This window comes from Acanthopagrus latus, chromosome 21 (assembly GCF_904848185.1).
Source record: "Acanthopagrus latus isolate v.2019 chromosome 21, fAcaLat1.1, whole genome shotgun sequence".
Lineage (NCBI taxonomy): Eukaryota > Metazoa > Chordata > Actinopteri > Spariformes > Sparidae > Acanthopagrus > Acanthopagrus latus.
In genome coordinates this window covers 21768704-21776513 of record NC_051059.1, presented here as the reverse complement: position 1 = coordinate 21776513, position 7810 = coordinate 21768704, and positions in this window count along the sequence as shown.

Here is a 7810-nt window from a genome sequence, read left to right as displayed (position 1 = left end):
GGTCGACCTGCCGGTGCTGTCCACAGCTGTCGCCTCATAGAAGCGGGTGTTGTTGGTGTGCTCCCAGCTGAAGATGATCACGTTGCTGGAGCAGTCGTGTGAGGTGTGAGTATTCGCCGGAGCACAGGGGACTGGATGAACGAGACGGGGAATTAGACTCTGATGCTTAACGAATGAGGATGAATTGGTTTGATATATATAAATTTACTTCTGTTGTTTGACAAATTCACAAATATCTCACTAGAAACCTGAGATTTGACTCCTTTTGTAATTTGGTAAACAGGTGTGAACGCAAGTCATTAGATCATTTTCCCTGCCTGTTTGTGTGTATGTGTGTCTCCGTCACTGTTTCACTTTCCAGACTGATACCACAGCTGACCTTTGAGATAACTCCCTGCCTTCAGTGCTCTCTGTAAAGAGCTTTAGATCGAATGGTGTTGGATGGCAGGTCTCGGTGGCTAATAAGAGGGTGTGTTGCACCGCTCAGCACGAGAACAAGACTATAGGACACCATGGGAGGATCCTCAACAGCTTCCCACAGGACAGACTTATAGGGAAGGTTTGTGATAAAGAGCTTCGAGTACTGCATGTGAGAGGTAAAATGAGAAGATGTGTGAGGGGAAACATATACAGACATGTGAAGAGGAACAGGGAAAGGTGGAGACGGTAACGACAGACACAAGCCACGTGTGTTGCTTCCACATGAGCAGCTCACCTGTCTCAAATGTGGAGGAGAAGTTGGAGATGCTCTCGCAGTCGTCAGAGATGGCTGTCACATGGACCCGGTATTTCTCACCACATTGGAGCATGGTGATCTGGCAGCTGGTGGAGGCTGACGTACAGTTAAGGGACGCTCCGGTGCCGTCCACAGCCGTGGCCCTGTACATGTTGGCTCCAAACACCAAATCCCAAGTCACTGTCACCATGCCGCCGGTGCAGCTGTAGTCCACAGATATGGTCGTCACTGGGTTTATGGCTGAGGGGAAACAGATAATTCCAAATATTTCTTCATTTCATTGACCCCCAAAACATGATGTCACTATAGAGGATAACATACATTTTCCTGTCTGTGAAGGACTTCATATATTTCCTTACTTCTGTACTTTTCTAGGTTTTGGTTAGTTTGCACGAGAGCTGCACAATAACACGTATAGCAGCTGGAGTATGCTTGCCCACACACAATGCAGAAGTCCGACCAATATAAACACAACTTAAGGTTTAAAGTGAGTGTGTATTAAATCTCAAAAATTAAGTATTTTGCTGGAGGACTCACTAGAGGTAGTGTATGTCACATTAGCGGCCTCCCCAGGAATCAAGAAGACGTTGAGTGATGATACTCCCACTGTGTAGGTGGAGCACGGCTCCAGGTTACTAATATCCATGGATGTGGTTGAAGTGTTTCTGATGACCGGGGCGTTGCTGGGGTCGGTGTCAATCACAGCCACCTGATAAAGCAGGACTCTACTTACGGAGTTCCACGTCACTCGTGCTGTGCTCTTTCCCGTCTGTAGAAGAGCCACACCTGTTGGTGGCTGTACCACTTCAAAGAAAAAATACAGGTGTTAAAATAATGCATTGTTTTCATGGATCCTGAGCTATAAAGGACTGTACTCTGTATAACTGCATATGAATTGTAGTTAAAGGAGACATACTATGCTCATTTTTGGGTTCATAATTTTGGGTTACCACCAGGATAGGTTTAAATGCTTTAATGTTCAAAAAACACATCAGCTTTCTCGCACTGAAGTTCTGTTTTAGCTCTTTAAGACCCGCCCCCTTCTGAATACCCAGTCTGCTCTGATTGGTTAGCTCACACATGCCTGAACGAGCTCTGCTAACAACAATAGAGCTGCTGTTCTGAATCAATGTTGCCAAATTAGCTTTCTGTTGGTGCAGACAATGATCTTTTTAATTTTCAAGATCTTTTCCGTGCACTAGAACCTTTATAAAACAATGAAGGAAAGTGACGGAGCATAATATTTCTCCTTTGAATAGCTAACTGAATATCTTGCCTTTTATTCTGCATTACATAAACGATCTCTTCTGATTAGAAATCAACCAAACCAGCATCCAGTGTGCACTTACACGTAGTGATTGTTTTTGTGCTACTTTTGGCGCCTCTCCCGGCGATGTTGGAGGAGTAAACGAAACAACTGTACGTTGTAGAGGGAGTTAGGCCGTCCACTTGTCCACCCAGGGTTGTGAAGGTCTGGTTGTATTTGAATGCGGGCAAACTAAACAACTTCTCCACGTATAAGATGTAGCTGTCCGCCCCCATCACGGTGGACCACTCAAACCTTATAGATGTGCTCGAAATAGCTTGGGAAAATGTGATCTGAGACGTGGCAGGCACTGTTGGGGATGGAAGATAAAGACATGTTCAACAGAAAGATTCATCTGGTTAATGTGACTGGCTACTTTTAAAAATACGTGTCTTTACCTGTCATGCTTATTTCAACATCCGTGCACAGGATGTCGTAAAAACGAAAGACCTTTAGTGTGACATTATAGACACTTCCGGGTCTTAATCCCTGAATCAGCCTCTGTGTGCTGGGTGCTGACTGCATTACCACCACTGGGGCGACAGTAGTGGAGTTCACAACTCTCAAGTCCAGTAAATAAGTTGAAGCGTCGCTGTGGCTGCTCCACACCACATTCAGTGTCGACGCCGAAGGAGATGTCACCGACACAATGTCACATCCTGAAAAAGAAGTCAGATGAGGGATTTAGTTTGTTTATATGCTTACAGAAAGGAGCCACAGGTGTTTGTAACCGAATGTGATGGTTTAAAGCAAAAGATGTGTCTAAAAACCCTCTCAGATCATGAAGATTAGATACTGGAGTGTCCTTGACAAGCAAGACGAGTGTTGTCCAGTTGAAAATATCATAATTCTTTGATTAAAAAGGTAAAACAAGATTATTAACAAACATTTTATTCAGCGTTTTCATGGTTTTATTATAGCAGGTGTAAAATGCCAGAGATAATATTTGTGCCTTAATTCTCAGATCACCACTGAACATTTTGAGATGATTTTCAGTATTTGATGAATTAAAAATGATAATTTCATTGTTTGAAATTAAGACACTCTTTTGTGATAATAATTACTTTGCAAAAAAATACAGTTGTGCTTGCAGAAGATGTATTTCTGTCCCACTGCATTCTCAGAAAAAAGGTACGAATATAATTTAATAAACTAAGAAACATCAAGACCCTCTGGTGGTTGAAACCAGATATAAAGCCTTTGTGTTACCAGCAGTAAGTCTTCATGTTAGAGCCACAACTCAAGACCTGAGAAAGGTACTAACCAAACTTCACCCATAAATTGCCAGAACAATTGTCACTTATTTGCCAATTTATGTGTTTGGATTATATCTGTAATCTGTCATTTTCATATTAAATGAAAGTTCAGTGGGCTGATATTTGGATGAAAAACCTATTAAATACAAACTTTCATATGAGTATAACTGTATATCTATCTTCCCTCATCAGTGATGGTCAGAAAAAGATTAAAAAACAAACAATGTAAACATCTTGAAATCATTCAAAGTTCCTCCCTTCTCAGGAAAAGCATCAGAAAGAACAGAACACTCACCTGTGGACAAAACATGTTGAATCTAAAGAAGACAAAAGAAGTTAATTAGAAAACTGTCAGAAATAAAAAAAATACATTATAATAATAATATCAAATAAAAGAAATGAATACAAAAAGTATAATTACCTGTACGACAGACAAAAGTATAACTGAAGAATAAAACATCCACATCTTTTCCATTGTTTGTGTCAAGAGTTTCAGTAAGTTACATCCATACATGCGTCTGCGTTCAGCTCATCTGAGATCTTTGCGTGCTGAGCGCTGTAGATCAACCTCATGGGAACCAATCAGGAGGACGTCTTAAATGAGGACAGGTGGATGCCTGTGGGGTCCCTGTCATCATGAGAAGGAAACAAAGTATGTGGCCTGTAGGTGGGGGTGGAGGTGGAGGTGCTTTCAATCCCCCACCTCATTACAGTCAAGCTGCACTTCCTTCATGTTCCAGGAATATGTCTGTCCTATCATACCCCCTCAGTCTTTGTACTCTACAGGATCAATTTATATTTAAAAGGTGAAAATGTGAAATTAAATCTCTATATTTCTTTAAAAATGATGACATCCTTCCAGAAACTGGACTTGCCTGCTGTAAGGTAACAGGATCTCCTTTGTGTGACCTCCAGAGAAACAGGAAAAGTGGATTGAGCCCATCCTTCCTGGATTGATGTCACTTTTCTTGGAAATGATCTGCCATCATGTATTATTGTATAATAGCTGCTCCGATAGGACTTGTGTCACGTCGCAATGTGTTTCTTAGATCACTAGTGTTGGTTTTAATTTGTATTTGTACTGATTAAATGGTATGTCTGGGATTAAAACTGTCTTTTTTCACTAACACCACAAAACGCATTTTCAAAGGTCAGAATTATCATATGTTAAGCTGCATGTAGAGTCATATAAAAACTCCTCAAAACAGTAAAATGGAAATAAGCAAGCAAATTATGTGTTAATGCTTACTTTAAGCACTTAGTTACAAAGTGTTTTACAGTATGAGGACAAGGGGGAATCGTTTCGTCTATCTTTTAAAATAAGACACCCAGGTGCTACTATACCCTTAAATCTAACACAAGCAGACACCTCTAGGGTGCCCATGAAGTGGACAAAACATGATAAAATGTGCTGAAGGAGGACTTCCAGCAGACAAAACGTGGTAAAATGTCCCCTAGTGTTCCCTTCCAGTTGACGAAATGTGATGAAATGTCTTCTAAGGCGAACTTCCAGTGGACAAAACACAATAAAATGTCCTCTAGGTTGCCTTCCAGTGGACCAAGCGTGGTGAAATGCCCTCTAGAGTGGCCCAACGCATTCTGCTGGTGCACTTTTTGTTTGTTCACTGCTCCTGTTTCACCCATTATATGTTGAAATTCTTGTGAAAAACTTGTTTCTCATCTACATGTGTTGATAGACGTTGAAATGATTCAAAGAAGCTTGTCTCACTCCGGGGGAACAAAGTTAATTATCGATGTTTAATGCAGTTTCAGATATATGCAAAACATCTTTCTAACTTTTGTTTAGTGGAGAGAAAACTTCACTGCCATGACAAGTGTTGAATACTAGTAAACCAGCCTGTCAGGTGTCTGTCCACGTATTTTTACATTTTCCGGCAATCCCATTGTTGTCAGAAGGATTCAGAGTACTTACAGCTGTGTTTCCTTCTCAGTGAGTCAGCGTATTGATTTAAAAAAGACGAAATGCCGACAATAGACTGAAGCGTTCAGCTTTGTTTCATCTTTCATTTGTTGTTTCTATCTAAATATTTCCTGAATTATATTCTGCTTCTTGCTCACCAAGTAAGACAGTTTATGGATATATGTGATGTTCACAAACAAACGCTGTAAAAGCTTGTTGTGAGAAAGTCTGTTTCATTATTAGATTGAGTTTTATTGCTCTTTATAATGAGAAAATCAAAGATACTTTACAAAGATCACTTTTGAGACCCGGGATATTGAGACTAGAAACTGTAACAGGTCTTTATTACCAGCTGAAATGTTTGGCTACAGGGAGTTCCTGTTCGTAATACTGTATACTGTATACTGTATGTACAGTACACCAACTCTGTTACATAAATGAAAATGATAGCTGGTTGCGTGTTGCAGTGTGTGACAAAGAGAGCTGTGGACAATAGGTCCACACCTATATGTCCTCTCTGAGCTCTGCCCTCCGCCTCTGTTTGTTTTCAGCACCTTACCTTCTATTGTGATCGTGCAGATCATCACCGTGATTGAGCACCGAGGAGCTTGTTCTCAAACACACGTGTAAATTCAGCCGTGTGTTTGTTTGTGAAAGTCCACCTCTGGGATTTTGGGTCAACGTGCTTGTTTCGGTCAAATATTTGCTGAAATGGAATCAACTTTATTGGCATTATATGTTGACGCATGCACATATGGTCCACATAACAACATGCAAACAGGAAGAAATAAACCTGTATTGTACACAATATTACACAGTAGATAATTAATAGGCAGACAACTGAGATTTTGCTCAAATCTAAAAGACAAAAGCAGCTGTGAAAACACAGCAGATTGAGGTGGGATACAGTGTACCTGGGTTTCTTAATACCAAGCAGAATCAATAGCTTGTCTGAGCTGTAATTCAGTGTGCAGATACTCAGCTTCTATTTTTGTATTAAAGAGTACAAAACACACAATGGCCCTTATCTAGCTGTGCTCGTTGCTCTTGGAGTGGTAATATCGGCTGCTTAGTCCACAGCTTTGGTCCAGAATGAAATAACAGTTTTCAGACGGATTGCCATGAACAGATGTGCAGATATCAACGGTGGCTTGTCTGAGTTGACATTTGTGGTTTTAGATGAAATGCAACAACTGTAGGATGGATTTTCACAAAATGTTTTATAAGTTCATATCTTCTTCAGGAGGATTTTGGTATTTTATATATATATATATATATATATATATATATATATATATATATATATATATATATATATATATATATATATATTTTTTTTTTTTTTTTTTTTCATATCGGGTGTTTGTCCTGTAGTTTACTTTAACTGATCATATACTTTGTATTTACTGCTAATTAGCAAATGTCGACACACTGAGGAAGGTAAACATTTTGAAGGTACTTGCTAAACATTAGCTTTGTTAACATTGTCACTGTGAGCTCGTGTTAGCCTTTAGCTTAGTGTCTGACAGCTACGAGCACTTGTATTCTTATCCACTCTGTAATCATCTACAATAGTTTATGATAGTTGAATGTCTATTTTTTAAATCTAGATTCTGATTCAGGTTTTCCAATTTGAAAAAACATTTACTTACAACAAAAATGTTATCTGTTTTAATTTATGTTTTTTTTTTCTTTGATGATTAAATATTAAGATATACAATGTGTATTTTGATTAATTGATTAATTAATCATTAGGTCATGATTAATTCATAAATATCTGTATGTCGACATACTGACCACTTTCTTCATGAGCTGTTCCTGATTAACTAACAACCAACCACTGAGCAGCATTTATTAGTGATGACTCATTAAATACTAATTACTTCATCATTAGTTACTCGTTTTGTGCACCATCAAGCAAAGTGAAATATTTTAAACAATGGTTAAAATATACTTTGTATCTGAATAGGTATCATGCTGATAATGCAGTTTAGATGTTGGCAGCAACAGTTTGTTGTAGTTAACTGATTTTCTTTCTTTGGTGACTCAGTGTTTACATCACTCACCAGTATACATTTGGTGACATGGGGAACATAATGTAACTTTACATCTAAAAGTACACATGTAAAGAGTACAAACCAACAGTGTACTGCAATACCAGCTGACAAATCTTTCCACTCCAGTAAATAAAATGCTCCACCTTGTTTTTCAAGTCTCACATACATGGACATCTGTTAAAGAAAATGGGAGTCTTGGAGAGAATCAGATGATTTCTGTGTGTATGTATTATTGTGTTTTAAACTCAAAACTTTTACAGATTATACATTATAAAATCGTAAGCAAGCTAATAATTAATTTGTATTTTACAGAATCCAGTCAGAAGCAGCCTGTTAAGTGTTTCTCTTCGGTTTTAACGAGGTTGTCAGTCAGCAAAATAAACCAACAAGCCTGATTGACAACCCGTGAAATATGTAATACATGTGCAAAAATCTCAAGCAGAAACACTGGAGATATTACATAACAGACCTATTTGAGGAAGTTTCTCTGATGGATTTCTTCCTGGATTATTTTTGGAGGACTGATATAGCTCA